General features: G+C 38.7%; 1 long non-coding RNA gene across 1 annotated transcript in view; it reads right to left on the reverse strand.

Moving 5' to 3' along the window:
* LOC743409 (uncharacterized) overlaps positions 1-17324 on the reverse strand; it is a 67218-nt gene that overhangs the window by 17214 nt on the left and 32680 nt on the right. The window contains exons 2-5 of the long non-coding RNA XR_008536380.2: positions 12111-12178; positions 5527-5662; positions 4947-5101; positions 3596-3733 (exon numbers count right to left, since the gene is read on the reverse strand). This is a non-coding gene — a long non-coding RNA (uncharacterized LOC743409). The remainder of the gene's footprint in view (positions 1-3595; positions 3734-4946; positions 5102-5526; positions 5663-12110; positions 12179-17324) is intronic.

Below are 17324 nucleotides of genomic sequence, written 5' to 3' on the forward strand. Positions count from 1 at the left end.
CATAGCGTAAAATATATCTCAGTGGAAAGCATGTAAGTGTCTTAACTCTCCTTCCAAACCCATCTATAAACTGCCACTTTGTATTTTCCATTCATGTATCCTCCTCTCCAAGAAGCTGGACCTTTTTACTGCTGTTCACGCACCTACACATCACGTCCTACTCCATGCCTTTGTCCTGCTGACTCCCCATTTCTTCTCATCTTGGATGTCTTTCCCAAATCCTTCTTGTCATCAAACACTCATCTCCTCCACAGAGCTTTGGATTTTACAATGTGAACTTACATACATTTTCTGAACTTCCCTAATTATCTATATCCAAATTTAGCATTTAATCATAGAACTTTCCTCTCTGATTAAGTATATGTTTGTGTGTACCTTTTTATCCCCCAACCAAATCACATGATTTAAAGGTAACATTGGTCTTTAATGCCTCTCCTTAAAGTTTCCATCAAGATCCTACTCTGCATTTATTCTCTTTCACTAGTTATCCCTTCTTTTTTTGAAAACATGCTTAAACGTGCCCTATCCTAAAGAAATCTCCAATTCTTTCTCAAGCTCTCCCACCATATCTACTTTCTTTCTCTCAAAACTTCTTTAAACAGCATCCCTTCCTCCACTTCTATTCTGTTCTCTCTCAACCCCTCTAATTTGGTTACCCAGGCACACCCTTATCTCTCAGCTGCAAGTTCCTGCAGCACTGAAACCTCACGCACCTGTCTTTCTCCTGGAGACTGAGACAACCTTGACTCCCGGTTCATCTCCTTCCCCCAAGCCCAGCATTCTCAGTGTCCTTTCCTGGTTCCTGCCCTTGAACTCTCAGTCATCACTCCTCATCTTTTCTCAGTCTCCCATGGCAATTGCATCTCTGCTTTTGTCTTTAACTTCAAAATCTCCAAGACTTCCTAATCTCAAATTTTAGTGAACTGTCTGTGGGGTCCCAGACCTTATGCTGCCACCTGCTGGCCAGTTTCACGGGGCTATCTCAGAACAAAATTCAAGTTTATTCCCAAACACCTAACCATTCTATTTATTTTATTTTTCCTCTGTTAACTAATTACATCACCATTTTCCTAGACCTCCCCGATAGAGGTTTAACATCAGCATCCTCCATGATTTAACGATCTTCGCCCCAGCATCAACCACTCAGCTGGTTGTTATATAAATACAACACTATATAGCGTTAGATAAACATAACACTACCTACCAGAGCGTCTGTCCTGTGTGTTACATCCCTAGCTAGCTTTTTTTTTTTTTTTTTTTTTTTTTTTTTTTTTTTTTGGAGATGGAGTCTCACTCTGTCGCCCAGGCTGGGTGCAGTGGTGCAATCTCGGTTCACTGCAACCTCCACCTCCCGGGTTCAAGCAATTCTCCTGCCTCAGCCTCCCAAGTAGCTGGGACTACAGGCGCCCGCCACCACGACGGGCTAATTTTTTGTATTTTTAGTAGAGATGGGTTTTCACCATGTTGCCCAGGCTGGATTCAAACTCCTGAGCTCAGGCAATACGCCCAGGTCGGCCTCCCAAAGTGCTAGGATTACAGGCGTGCATCACCGTACCACCGTGCCCGGCCCCTAGTTAGCACTTCTTAGACCATGACGGCCTGTCCCCAGGATACTGGATGAGTCCTCATTGACCTGCCTCCATTTTCTCCCCTGAACCCCAATCCTCCTCACACTTCTGCCAGGCAAATCTTCTTGAACCGAGTGTCTGAGCAATTCTCTAGATGAAGAGCCTCAAGACATTGTGTCCTACTGGTAGAATAAAGCCCAAATTCCGCAACTCTGGAACTTCTGGAAAGAACTTCAAGACCGTGCATGATCTGGCTCCAGACTATCATCAAAGCCTCAGCTGTCATCACGCTTCCTCTCGCGATATTCACTCTTGCTCCAACCTCCCTGAACTATTTTTTTTTTTCCTTTACTTTGAACAAAAGAGCCTTACTCTGGCGCTAGAGCTTGTCATGAACTCCTGTCATATCTTTACACAACTGATCACTTCTTGTCACTCAGGTCTTATCTCAAATGTCACCTCCTCTGGCGAGGCATGCTTGGACCACACAGTCTAATTACCTTCCTCCTCCTAATACCCAGGTTAGTCTTTCACAGTTAATCTGTTGTATTTCTTCTAAGCACATCTCAGCATCTGAACGCATCTGTTCATTTATGTTTATTATGGAGTGTCCATCTCCCCACACTCAAATGTAAGCCCCGTGAGCATGAATATTGCCTTTCTTCATTCAACCCAGCTCCTGGAAAAGTGCCTGGCACATGGAAGCCTGAAATCAGATTCTTCCACAGCGTGGCACCCATTTCCACCTCCTTGTTCTGTCTCTGTTTATACGTCTGTGCTAGCTTTTAGTATATTACATCTTTTATTTGAACAGCTATTTCCAAAGAAAGTGAGGAGGAGGGAAAGGAGGACATATCAAAGTCTGGGGGTGGCGGGGTAGAAGAAGGAATGAATCATTTCTAAAACACACATTCAAGTTGTGTAGTTTTCAGCGTAAAGGATTTGCGCATTTTTGTTAAAATTGACCCTTATATATGTTGTATGTTTTTGATCCTACTATAAGCAGTATTCTTTAAATTTCATTTTCTATGTGTTAGTTTCTAATATGTACATTAAAAGTGAATGTTTATATTGACCTCATATCTGTAACCTTGCTAAATTTACTACTCATTTCTAAGTAACTTTTAAAATTATGTGGTTTGGGGCCAGGCATGGTGGCTCACGCCTGTAATCCCAGCACTTTGGGAGGCCAAGGTGGGTGGATCACGAGGTCGGGAGTTTGAGACCAGCCTGGCCAACACGGTGAAACCCCATTTCTACTAAAAATACAAAAATTAGCCAGGTGTTGTGGCATGCACCTGTAGTCCCAGCTACTCAGGAGGCTGAGGCAGGAGAATCGCTTGAAACCAGAAGGCAGAGTTGCAGTGAGCCAAGATCGCACCACTGCTCTCCACCCTGGGTGAAAGAGCAAAACTCTGTCTCAAAAAAAAAATTATGCGGGTTTTTTTTCTATGTGCACAATCATCTGAAAATAAATATAGTTTTAATCATATATTCAAAAATGCATATTCAATATCATTATTATTTTCAAGCACAAGCTATGGAAAGTAAAGCATCAAAAAATCATACATGTTCCAAGATAGCTGCTATGCAGGATTTAAGAAAATAATAGTATTATAGGGGACAGGGATTAAAATAGTTGAAAAATACTGTCTTATAGCAACTTACTATGATACATATTACATTTTGAACCCCTGGAGAGCAATACCATGTCTTATTTGTCTGTATTCCATCAAACCTAATAAAGTACATTTTCCAAAGTAGACAATAAATGTTTCCCAGATACCTCAGTACTGTATGCATGGTATATGTTCAATAAAAACTTGCTGATCAATTGAAAGAACCAATAAACAAATTTAAGTTTGTTGAATGATCAGTGTATGCTCAGCCCTGAGACACTATAACAAAAAGACACAAAAAATAGAAAATACATACATCATTATCCATATAGAAAAACATAATTTATCAAGTAATGAAAACAAATGAAAATGAAACAAATGCACCACAGGAAACATTTGAGTGGTTACCTGTGCATTTCTTTATATGACTGTTCCTTTTCCCATGTGATCCTAACTTGCAGCCAAAATTCTCCTCCCAAAATTCTGCAAACCACACATTTCTTCGATTATTGGCAAGAGTTCGGCTTCTAAAGTATCGATCAAATCCTATTTCAAAGGAGAAAGGTATGATTTTAATATTCTTTCAAAATTAAATATTGTCAGAACTTTCAAATGGACATTATATTCTGATCACTGCATGAAAAGAAAAAAAAACACATAACAAATGAGAGAAAGCCAGTAGCCCATAAATAAGGCCTCTCTTATGGCAAAAGTCAAGGAGGATCAATGGACAATCCCCCCACACCACCACCAGTACTCAAGCACCTGGCTCTGTGAATAAGTACTACAGGAAAGCCTGGTGTCAGCGTCCTTCTTATACCCTCTCCTACTCTACTTCTCCCAGAGGCAGCAACCAGTGACTTCATGCTGAATCCTGAATACTCAGAACCCAACTTCAACTTCCCTCATTCTTTTCTCTTTCCTAGCATGGATCAATGTTCCAGACTTTCCTGTGTTTCCACATACTTCAAAATTTCTCCTTCCCATGTGTTGTTTTCAGCTAATTCAATAAAGCAATCATGTTAATGTCATCTTATGGAGTCATGAACTCAAGTGTTGGTTTACTTAGGTAACTACTTTATTGAAGGGAGACCCCCTGGAAATAATGCCTTACTCCAGAGGATAATGTTAAGATGGGAATTTCAGTTACTGTCAAACCGACTGGAAAAGATGTTTAGAAGATAGACTGCCTTTCAGGATGCTCCAAGTCTTTCCTGTTGCATTTATTTATCCATAGGATAAGCCCAGCATCATATATTCATTTTCTATAAATCAAGCATTTCCCTCCAACAATGCTATAACCACCATAAATACCCACAGAAATATGCAAACTCAAACTCAAAGTGCAATTACTAACATAATGGAAATAACTGACTACGGTCTTTTTCTTAAAAAAATATAATGGGTCCTCTTTCCTAAATACACACACACACACACACAAAATACATATATATATGTGTGTATATATGTGTGTGTATATATATGTGTATATATATGTATATATGTGTATCTATGTATATATATGTGTGTACATATATGTATATATATGTGTGTGTGTGTGTGTGTGTATATATATATATATATATATATGCATATGCATGCTGGTTTAAATACTGGTCTTGACAATTCTGCCACCAAAGCTAAAATTTGTATCAAGTCATCAGTAATGAGTGCATTTCCTCATATTATGATACTCCAGTTTTGCCTTTGAGTTCAGATCCAACTGGAATAAAACAAATTCTCTACGGTGCATTCTTACCATCAATTGATGCTCGTTTGGGCAAAATTGTCACAGCCACTTCTGCAATCTCCTCTTGCTGATAGACAGGTGCTATTTTGGATCCCCAACTATCTGAGCCAATCCAGAGAAAATGGCCACTTTGGTTTAGTTTTTTTGCTGCTTCCAATATCCTCCTGTAGGAATGAAAATAAATAATGCATATCACATGTATTAAAAATACCACGATTATGAATATTACAATACCAGCTTTAGGAAGTTTTATACACTCAGTAGGTCACTGTTTAACAATTAAGACAATCATTCTAACTGCCCTATCATCTCCTAAAAGCAATATAGCAGAGACTAACTCCAACATATGTTAATTAGCCTTATCCTTAACCTCATTCACATCATTCTGTCTATCACCTTTGTTTGTCTTATCTCATTTAGTCCCCAAGTTTTACTCTGTAGGTATTTCAGATTTACAAACTAGAAGGCAGCAGAAAGCAGTCTGTTGTTGGAAGGGAATTACAAACTTTTATGTTGAACATGAAATATGTTAGAAAGAGGATATGGGACACAAATCTGACCCTGCATACAGAAGAAAAGTAATCAGCACCTGATGTCATCCTCATTGGCAAACATAATCACTGCTCGAGCATTAGGTGTTTCTAGCAGGCATTTGATAATTTTTTCAAATTCTCCAGGTCTTGGTTCACGTGGGATTTTCTGGGACTGAGCAATGCAAACACCACCTATTTAAAAAAGAAGGGAGGGGGTGATTCAGAAAGAGCATTTATTTAATTAGCAAACCCAATTAGCTACTTTATAAAAGCACATACTTCTGTATGAATATTATTGCTCAAAATATGTGTCACTCTCACCTATTAAGAGCAATTATGTTTGTTTGCATTATAATATATTCACCAAATAAATGACAACAATTATTAATCAGACATGGGTTTCTTTCCCAAAATTTAAACATTATTTTTGTGGATATAGCTAAGAAAACCAAGGTGTATAAGATGTGTGATGAGAGTGAAAAGGTGGAAAGAAGAAGGGCTCTTTTGATTTATGCAATATAAGCCAAAGGACAAGTGACAGAATTAATAAAAGTATGAGTATGTCTTATAGTTGAGACCCTTATTAAGTAGCACGGTCCTTTTGTTGCTTTTATTTACTGGTAGACTTCTTTTAAAGTTAATTTCATTGTATAGCTAATAGAACTGCAGCAAGATCCTCATGCATCAGCATAGCAATGTCTTATGAGACAAGTGGTCTTCAAGGCTATATAAGACACAGGCAAACCCCAAAGATGCCAACTTTGGATTGACATACATCTCCACTATGAAAATCGAAATGGCAGAAATACCATCTCATTTTCACTGCAAATAAAAAGACAGAACCGTTCTTTTGGCCTCTCCTTCTTAGGCAATGAAGGACAAAAGAGAAAAGTATAGAAAAGATCTCTGCCTATGGGCTGGGGTAGGAGGAGAAGAAAGAGTTTCCCCCAATTGCAGTGAAACAGAGATAACATTCTGAAACTAGATGAGAAAGCAATATTAGCAATAGGTTTCAGTTGCATTATGGTATAAACAGTATTTTTTTTTTTAGTCAGCTAAGAATTAAATCACCATTTATAGCATTGCTTCAGTAGGCAAAGGCATTTTTACTTCCAAACAATTGATAATGCCCTCAGTCATCCAACTGTTATTGGATGCCATTATATTCTACACACTGGGCTCAACATTGGAAATGCACAGTCTAATCCAGGAGTTACCACCTAGTCTGGGAAACAGGCATTTGAATAAGTTACCATGGAATAGATAATAAAGTATATAATTAATAGGATACCCAATACAATCAGAACACAGAAGAAGGAGTAACTAAAGTGCTTGAGAGAGCTGAATTTTAAAGAGCAAATATGCATCCATATGGGGACAAAAGTGGAACATGTCTGGTGGAGGCCAAAGTATGTAAAAACCTAGCAGGATCATGGCCTATGGTAGACACTGGCTGGGTTTGAAGTTGGAAACAATGACCAGGTCCAGCTTGAGAATGGTTTTGTTAGATATGCCAAATTCTGTAGGCTGAGTGTTCATATGTTAAAACTTAATCCCCAGTGTGAAAGTATTAGGAGATGGGACTGTTGGGAGGTGATTAGGTCATGAGAGTGGAGTCCTTATGAATGGGATTAGCGCCCTTATAAAAAAGACTCCAGAGAGATTTCTTGCACCATCTGCCATGTGAGGACACAGCAAAAAGACACTGAATCAGGAAGAGGGCCCTCATCAGCTCTTGGCCATGCTGGCACCTTGCTCTCAGACCTTCAGCCTCCAGAACTGTAAAAATAAATTACTATTGATTAAGCCATCCAGTATATGATAATTTTTATTTTTTATTTTTTAGATATGGGGGTGTCACTCTGAGACCCAGGCTGGAGTGCAGTGGCCAGATCATAGCTCATTGTAGCCTCAAAGCCCTAGGCCCCAGTGATTTGCCCACCACATCCTCTGGAGTAACTGGGATTACTCCGCACATGCCACCACAACGCACTGGTCTCCTATAATAATTTATTATGGCATCCCAAAGAGACTAAGACATCACATAACTTGGACTTTATTCTGAAAACAATGGGGATCCATTAGGTTCATCAGCAGGAGAAGTATGTGCTGAGCTTTATGCTTTAGGTAGACTTTCAAAGAAGAAACGTCTGGTAGCCAAATGATAGATTTCCAGGGCACTGTGATAGGACCTAATATGTACAGCAGATGTATGACTAACTGGTGCTAGTATATAAAACTATTTTTCTTTTAAGTTAGAGAACATTCAAAATTATGCCTGCAATAGCAGGACTCTTAGTAACCTTACAATTTGCATCCCAGGGGTGGGAATTGCCTATAATACACAGATTGGGCTGTCACTACCCGCAGTTAGCTAGTCTACCGATATACCACCACTAGTTGTGATACTTGATTCATTCCTTCAGTAAATATTTCTTGAGTGCCCAGTATCTGCTAGATACTGTGTGGGTGCTGTGGACACAATGGTGAATAAAAGAAATTCTCTAAGTTCACAGAATTCAGAAATATTGTGGGTAAATCAGGCTTAATGCAAAATAAAAAGAAAGAAGAAGAAGAGAAAAAGAACAGAGAGGAGAAAGAAGAAGAGCAGGAGAAGGAGGAGGAGAAAGAGGAAGAGGAAGAAGGAGGAAGAGGAAGAAGGAGGAAGAGGAAGAAGGAGGAAGAGGAAGAAGGAGGAAGAGGAAGAAGGAGGAAGAGGACAAAGAGGAGGAGGAGGAAATGGAAGGAGGAGGAGCAGATGGAAGCAGGAGGAAGAGACAGAGGAGGAGGAGGAGGAAGAGATGGAGGAGGAGGAGGAAGAGAAAGAAGGAGGAGGAGGAAGAAGAAAGAGGAGGAAGAGGGAGGAGGAGGAAGAGGGAGGAGGAGGAAGAGGGAGGAGGAAGAGGGAGGAGGAGGAAGAGGGAAGAGGAGGAAGAAGGGGAAGGAGGAGAAGGAGAAAGCAGAAGCAGAAGAGGGTGAGAGGAGTGGGCAACAAAAATGAGATGGAGATAAGGGTCCGATTGTGTGTGGCTCTGCAGGGCCTGTGGAAGACTATGAATAATTAAATGCTTAATTTTCTCACTAAATGTTTCTATTTCTTCGATCTTTGAGTGGCCCATAGGAATATGTCTCATGTATGAGCATTGCACTCCATGGAAGAAAAATGGATGAGGATCGCTGATACAGAGGGCAGCCTGAAGCGGGATGAACAGGAGGCAATGAGCCCATCAAGGAGGTATTGGAATAGGCAGTGGGAAATGATGACTGAGCCAGCGTTACTGGTGCTGGGGAGGAGCAGCTGGAGCTAAGGCAGAATCTCTGAGTTAGAATCAATGGGGCTTTGTATTGATTTGATGTAAGCAGTGAAGCAATGGGAAACCGCTAAGTATGACTCCAAGGATTTGGTCTTTGTGACCAGTTATGTGATGGTATCATTAAACAAGTGGGAAATCCAGGAGGATAAGGAGGAGGAAAGAATGATTTTGATTGGAGGCAGGTTGTCTTCAAAGTATGCATGGAATGTCAAACTGAAAAAGTGAATCTGGAGCTAAAGAGAGAGAAGGAAACTGTAATACTTTCGTCAGGGGCTGATAGGTTAGGTATTTGAAGTGTTGTGGGGCAAAGAGGTCACTGAGAGAGAATATTTAAATCAGCAATAGAAAAGGTGAATTATAGAACTGAAAAAAATCAGGTTTGGAGAAGGAGGAAAGGAGTGATTACATATTTTGAGAAAACTTTTGGAATGAAGTCTAGAGGTAAGTTGAAGACTACGCATAATTTCTTTAAAATGCAAACAAGCAAACCTCCGTGAGTGGAAACATTAGGTAACTGCAAAAATGTAACATGAAGTAACACTCTCTAGGGAATAATAGCTGTTTCAAAAGATGACTGCCCTTTTAATTAAATTGCCAATGATTACTTAAGCATCCCATTAAAGACATGTTATATGCTGAGCATCATTCTGAGACTGTTACTGAATCTGTAGCCATAAAAAATTAAGTTCTGAAAATTTTTATTATTACTGTTTCAGAAGAAGCAAACAAGCAATCCAAACATAGTTTAGTCTGAATTCATTGATTTATTTATTCACCATGGACCTATTAAACATTTTTGTTTGTAAAGAGCTGAGTTAGCTGAGTTGAATTTTAACATAGCTTAAATCCATTTCACTTTTTGCTATTCCTGCATCTCACCTCATATCTTTCAACCTGGTCAGTTTGAATTTTCCTGGAAAGAGGCACTGGAAAGAGGCACTGGACTATTAAGCTGAACAAATGCTTGTAGAGAACCTGTTCCACATGGCATTGTGCTGTTTGGTGCCTGTGGATATTTTATTAAAGTGTAGATTAATTATTTCTCAAATGATTGTAGTTAGAAGACTGGGATTATTTCCTTAACCCTGATACCCATTCACACTTTCTTTCTTCATATCAGTCAAAAACAAGACAGCTAATCTATTCATAAGCACTCATGGTCTACTATGTTTCAGGAGCTACAGACAAAGACCACCAGTCCTCAGCAGTTATGATATAATTGAATGACAATACGTACACATAAGAAATGTCAGACAAGGGTGTAAATTAGGTAACACAGATAACAGCATAAGATATACCACAGTTCAGTCATAAATGACAAATAGTTCATCCCCTAAAATAGTCCTATGACTTCATAAGAGGAAGAGGTCATTACATACTGTTAGAATTTGGTTTTAAAAATAAAATGAAATTCAAAGATTCAGACCTCAAAGATACGTTTTCCATACAATACTCCACATCCATTGCTTGACTTTTTAAAGAGACTCTCTGTCTTGATTTAAATTCCTGGGGTGGGTGGGAGGAAGAGAAGTTGCCCTTCATCAAAGAATGTGTCCACCACATCTATTCTTCCATGTCTCAGTCTGAAAGATTACTAATTGTGTACAATTCAAGGGACTTTAACTTTCCTATTCTGCAGGGGTGTTCCTGTTCTGTAATTTTTAAAGCTTAGTACTTACAGGCAAAATGTTGTATGAAGGAATTTATAATTGACTGTTTTCTAGAATTTCCTGGCTAGTTTCATTGCAGCCTGTGTATTTTTTTTCCTTCTGGTTACTTAACAATAATTTAAAGATCATTTGTTGAATTTAACACTTTATGTATACTTTACAATATACATGATCACTCCTTTCCAGTCTCATTTACTCAGTGACACCATCTCTATTCCTAATGGCAGAACTTGAAGGTTTGTATCATGACCATCCTTCTGATAAGGAAAATGAGAAACAGGGGTACCAATGGCTTGCAAGATACTGAAATCCAGGTTCAAAGCCAGATTTGTCTGCCTCTAAGTCTAGACTTCTTCCATCATCTTGCCCATCCACAATTGACTATACCTGTGGCTTAATGGTTTAGTGGCTGCAAATGATTGATGGATAAGATAAAGCAAATTTAAAGACTCTTTTTTTAAAACCCTGCCAGTTGTCCCTTGTAAATCTAATTGACAGCTACATAAATACAGTCCTTCTGTTATCCTAAATAAGAGCTTAATTAAAATACTTGGAATCCATGCAGATTATAGAAGTGACTTAAAGTTCTTCAGCAAATAGCTAGTCTACCCTCCAAACTTTCCAGTTGTTTCTGTTGATGCATGTTCTCAGGAAGACTTTTCTGAGGTTCTTGTCTTCCACTTCTTTCATGCTGCAGCAATCATGATAATTTTAATTTTACTTTTTTTGTTACTTCTTTTTCTTTTTCTTCTTCTATTAGAAATCCATGAGTATTGAACCTTGTCTTTCAAATTTATCAGTATACCCCAACACGTATCACTGTGTTTGGTACATAGACTTCAACAAATATTTGTTGAATGAATAAATGCAAGACTTGTGACAGGTACTGCTAGGATAGAGAAATACAAATGAGACAGTGCTGCTTTCAAAGACTTCTCCATCAAGTAGGGGAACAAATAGCTACATGTAAATATATGTTTAAAAGTAGATGTCATTAAAAGAAGTAAAAAAAATATTTGGGCCATGACAATTCAGAGGAAGTTGTCACTGAAATGGGATCTGCCTCCCAAAATAGTTTTTATTAGGGTGCCATGAATTAGAATACTACCTAGGTCTTAGTGTATTCATCTGTAGAGTGGCATTAGAATTTCCTCATATTGATACAAGAGCAAATTTGTAAACAACGCCATTTCAGAATTTTTACCTCTTTAGAAGGCTGAGACTTGTGGGTGAGTGGTCAGGTGTCTCAGATATGAGAGATAAAAGGCTTGTATGTATTGATTTGCTAGTGCAGAGAGATGGTGGAATAAGAAAGAAAATAGACTTGTCAGAAGACCTGAGAGTGGCCCCACGTAATCTTGAAAAGTCTCTCATCTCTCAGTTTCCTCATCTCTGTAATGAGGTTCATAATAACTATCTCTCAGGTATACTGTGAGAATCCAATTATAAAGGGTAAATTCCTATGCCAATGTAGCACATTATTATTAGTGTTAATAACACTAATAATCATAACCAGACAAGAATCATCACCAACACTGAGAGATACTTGACATTCAGCCCCAAAACACAGGTTTTTCAACAGATCATATTTTTGAAACTTCACCATTTTATGTGTAATATTATCAAACATCCTAAATTCTGAAAAGTGATACTTACTCACTTGCCTGTGCCAATAGATGAAATGACTAGATGTCACTCTTCATCATTGTTGATTACAATGTGATCTGGGCAATTTTAAGGTGAGAGAATGAGAAAAGTTATTTACATTCTTCTCCCATCCCCCAGTTCCTACCCCCAAGAATTATTTCTCCTTTCAAATGGATTCCATAAGTAGTAAAGATTTGGCTCCAATATCTGAGCTGAAATTAGAATTTAACTCTTTAATAAAATGGTTAAAACCATTAAAATATTAACGGGTGCCAATTGTTAAGCAAAAGTTGTTATGGAAACAACCACATGTTCTGTTTCATTCAAACATTTGTGCTACCTTTTTAAGAGGCTGGAATCTAATGTGTTGAGATAATACTGTTGGACTCTCCTAGAAGCAGACCTCAGAAGGAGTTTGAAATGCACAAAATTTGCTCTTGGCATCTACCTGATGGAGGGCTCAGGGGAAGCAGAGAAATCCAGCTGGCTGTGGCCCAGTGAGAGGCTGCTGACACCACAAGAAGTTCTGAGGCTAGAGTGGCCTTCAGAGCTGCTTTAAAACAGGCCACAAAGGCCAGGCCATTATACCTCCACATCAGTCAGTGCATTGATTCATTTTATGTATCAGTTTGACTGGGCCACAAGCCGCCCACATAGCTAGTTAAACATTATTTCTAGGTGTGTCAGAAAAGATTGGCTGGGCGGGGCAGCTCACGCCTATAATCCCAGCACTTTGGGAGGCCAAGGCGGGCAGATCATGAGGTCAGGAGATCAAGACCATCCTGGCTAACACGGTGAAACCCCGTCTCTACTAAAAATACAAAAAAAAAAATTAGCCGGGCATGGTGGCAGGCACCTGTAGTCCCAGCTACTTGGGAGGCTGAGGCAGGAGAATGGCGTGAACCCAGGAGGCAGAGCTTGCAGTGAGCCGAGATCACGCCACTGCACTCCAGCCTGGGCAACAGAGCGAGACTCTGTCTCAAAAACAAACAAAAAAACAAATAAAAAAAGACAGAAAAGATTAGCACTTGAATTAGTGGACTGAGTAAAGCAGATTACCTTCTCCAATGCAGGCTGGGATATTGAGGGCTTAAATGGAACAAAAATGTAGACCAAGGTTGAATGAACTCAGCCTGACTGCTTGAGCTGGGACATTGATCTTCTCCTGCTCTCAGTGCCTCTGGCTCTGAGGCATTCAAACTACACCACTGGTTTTCTTGGGTTTCCAATTTGCAGACAGCAGATTGTAAAACTTTTCAGCCTCCAAAATTATGTGAGCCAGTATCTGACAAAAAATCTCTTTGGTTCTGTTTCTCTGGAGAACCCTGACCAATACAATGAATCATCAGATCTGGGCCACTCTGGAAGAGGGGAAGGTGACCTTGGGCAAGGCAGCTCTCTGTAGCCAGGGCATTCCCTCGCAGGGTTCAGAGCTGAAGGTTGTCTGCCGATAGCACTCCCAGAAATAGGAATAACAGGTCATGCACTGATGGGATCTTGAAGGTCAATTCACCATATGTACATTAGTGTTAATAATGTATAATTGAAATTTATACAAAAATGAAGATATCGTTTTTCTGAAACAACCGTAGATTATTGTTTGCCTTATAAGGCAAATAATTAATAGAATGTTATTATTTAATGTTAAAACTTCCTTTCAAAGACGTCTTGTTGCACAAAGAAAGGCAATCTATACAAATGGTAGAAAACTGGAATTGTAGCCAGCACAAGTAGGAGAAATAGGACCTTCATTCTTTCTGGTATTTCAATAAAGAAGTTTTGTTAAAACAATCTAAAAGGATAAAGAATTGTGTTTTTAGTTGTTGCTCATTTATAAGACAAAAATCTCTATTAATAATATAGTAGGAGAAAAATAAAACAAGAAACAATGTCACAGCACCAAGTTCCAACTGTGATGGAAATTGAGGATTAACTTATTGGAATGAAATTACTTACAAAGCTGTGTATAGAATACTAAGTGTGCTTTTTAAAAAAACAACATGACTACAGTATTATCAGTATCTCAAGTTGGTTCACAATTTCCATCAAATTAAATTCTGCATAAATCAACTCAAGTCTGTGGTTATATAATTTGTTAGAGCTACATGACAGACCTTGGTTTTGGTGTACAAATAAGCAAACAAAATTACCATTTTATCAATTGTTAAAGAGAATGACTAGACTATTGGTTAAAAATGATTAGACTTACAGTTTGACCATAAGAAATTTGCCTAGAATTAAACATTTTTTGATCTAATAAAAATGTGATACAGCCCATCCACCATTATTTATTTCTTATGAACATGCCTTCAGATAATAGTAATGAGCAAAACAAAATAACCAGTTTTTTTTAAGGCAATAGAAACACATAAACTCTCTACCCTAAATATCCTTAGCATAATTTATATTTCCATCTTTCTGAAGACATAAGTAAACTAACAATTTGACCTAAAGTAATTGGTCCTTTAGTGGTAGTTGAGTAAAATTTGTTCTATGGTTTAAATGAGTGTAATCGTGCCTCCTGTAACAATATTTTCGCCTCCTCATGTGGTGTACAACTGGGACTTAGCAGGAAAGTGCACAACATGAAACTGTAAGTTTATCAGCTTAAAGTGTACTTTGCAAAAGAGAAGATTTATCTCGCACATCACTGTAAAGAAAAAGTGTTATCTCTACCAACATGGATTAAAAGAGCAAAACTGCACTTATATTTGTGTTTATTTTCTCCTTCTCACTTTCAAACATTTTATACTTTTTCCTCTATCAAATGCCATGTGGAATCTTAAAGGGACTCTGAAAAGCAATGCAATGAAGGAATGGTACAGAAGAGGCATGCGCTACCATGCATAGGGAAATAAAGACAATCCGCTGTGAAACGAGACTGCAACAGAAGCAGACACTTCTCAAAAGAAGACATACAGGTGGCTAACAAACATATGAAAAAAATGCTCAACATCACTGGTCACAGAGAAATGCGAGTCAAAACCACTATGAGACATCATCACACACCAGTCAGAATGACTATTATTAAAAGTCAAAAAATAACATGTTGATGAGGCTACAGAGAAAAAGGAAGACTTATACACTGTTGGTGGGAATGTAAATTAGTTCAGCCACTGTGGAAAGCAGTATGAATATTTCTCAAAGAACCAAAAACAGAACTACCATTCAACCCAGCAACCCCATTACTTGATATCTACCCAAAGGAAAAGAAATTGTTCTACCAAAAAGACACATGCACCTATATGTTCCCCATAGCACTATTACAATAGCAAAGACGTGGAATCAACCTAGGTGCCCATCAGCAGTGGACTGGATAAAGAAAATGTGGTAGATATACACTGTGTAATGCTATACAGCCATAAAAAAGAATGAAGTCTTGCCCTTTGCAGCAACGTGGATGCGGCTAGAGGCCACAATCCTAAGCAAATTAATGCAGAAACAGAAAACAAAATATTTCATGTTCTTACTTATAAGTGTGAGCTAAATCTTGGCTACACACAGACATAAAGATGGGAACAATAGACACTGGAAACTCCACAAGGATGGAGGGAGTGGGGCGAGGGCTGAAAACTTCCTATTGGGTACTATGTTCATCATCTGGGTGATGGGATCAACAGAAATCCGATCCTCAGCATCACACAAGTATACCCTTGTAACAAACCTGCACATGTACCCCTCCAATCTAAAATAAAAATAGATACTTTTTAAAAAAATAAAATCATAATTAAAAAGAAAAGAAAAGGACCTTGGCACAGAGAGCCCCTCTCCTGCCTGTCTGTAGATGTACTCTCAGAGAGATGCTGTGATCTGGAGGTGGATCGGGTCTAGGTAGGTTCACAGGGTCAGCGTCCACACTGGGCTCTCACTCAGCCACAACTCACCACTGATCTGGAGGTCTGCTCAGAGGAACAGAGGAGTGGGGTGAATATGAATCTCATCTCTAGGGTCAGACTTCCTAGGTCCAAATCCTGGCCCTTCTCTTCTTAGCTATGTGAGACTGGGTAAGTGAGGTGGCTTCTTTGTACCTCTGTCCCTCATCTGAAGATTGAGAAGATGTCGCCCAAATGGGCTTTGTGAAGAGATTCAATAGACACTCAACACATTATGTTTTCCTCAGAAAACACCTGCTAGTTGTAAATTGTTTAAAATCAAAATCAACAGCCCCCACACAGAAACAGTGATTGTCTTTCATCAAGTGATATTCACCTGCATTATTTCTAGAAACCTCAAATTTCATTCCCCAAGTATACACAGAATCACAACTCATACTAGAGATTCCTCAAGGGGGATATAGAGTCGACTGCAGAAAGCTGTATAGTTAGAAGAAAAACTTATGCTCACCACAATAGAAATGAATGTCTGATATGTTGCCTCTTCTTACCTCTTCCTTTGAATTAGAAATGTCTAAGGAGACATGGGTACAGGAACTGGGAAAGATTCAGAGAAACAAAGAAAGAAATACAAAAGAAGAGAACCAGGAAGGGGAAAGGGGAGAAGAGAAATGGCGTCGGGGGAGAATGAAAGAGAATAAGAGTAGAAAGAGGAGAGCTCAGAGAGAACACCCAGTCCAGAGGTATCTATGGAACTGGGCAGAAAAGGAATTCTCTGTAGGGTCAAAAAAGCAAGGGCAAGGTGAGGAACAATTGGAGAAGGAGCACTTGACTAGGTTTAAATGAATTTCATTAATGTGTTGTGTGCATTTGTATTTTCTTTAGATTATTTTTTGGTGAGTGATTTGTGACCTTTATTTTGTTCTGTCTATTTGTTTTTGCCATTTCAAATTAGGTTCCCAGACTCCGCAGCAAAAAATACGACAGGAAGGTTTCAAAAGAGAAAACTAACTCCCTCTAAATGCTCAAATGACCAATATGAACAGACTCTCTGACATATTTTCCAGCCCATTGCCCGGAAGAACCATTATGACAAAGACAATATTGAAATCAAAGTGAGCACTGTTTAAATTTCTTACCTGTTCTGGACTTTAAAACAGCATTAGACTTTGAATTAAGCCCATTACAGAATTAATAATTTCATTACAGAATTGCAGCAATTAAACATCCCAGTGTATCTCTAAGTCTAGTGAAGCCTGATAGCTGTGAACACTCATTGGATGTGTGACAAATACGTGAATAAATGAGAAGCCACTGTTTCCTGATACAGTGAAATTATCTAATAAATAGATAAGCATATCCACATTTTAAAACCACCATCATTCAGAAA

The sequence above is a fragment of the Pan troglodytes genome, chromosome 6, assembly GCF_028858775.2.
Source record: "Pan troglodytes isolate AG18354 chromosome 6, NHGRI_mPanTro3-v2.0_pri, whole genome shotgun sequence".
NCBI lineage: Eukaryota > Metazoa > Chordata > Mammalia > Primates > Hominidae > Pan > Pan troglodytes.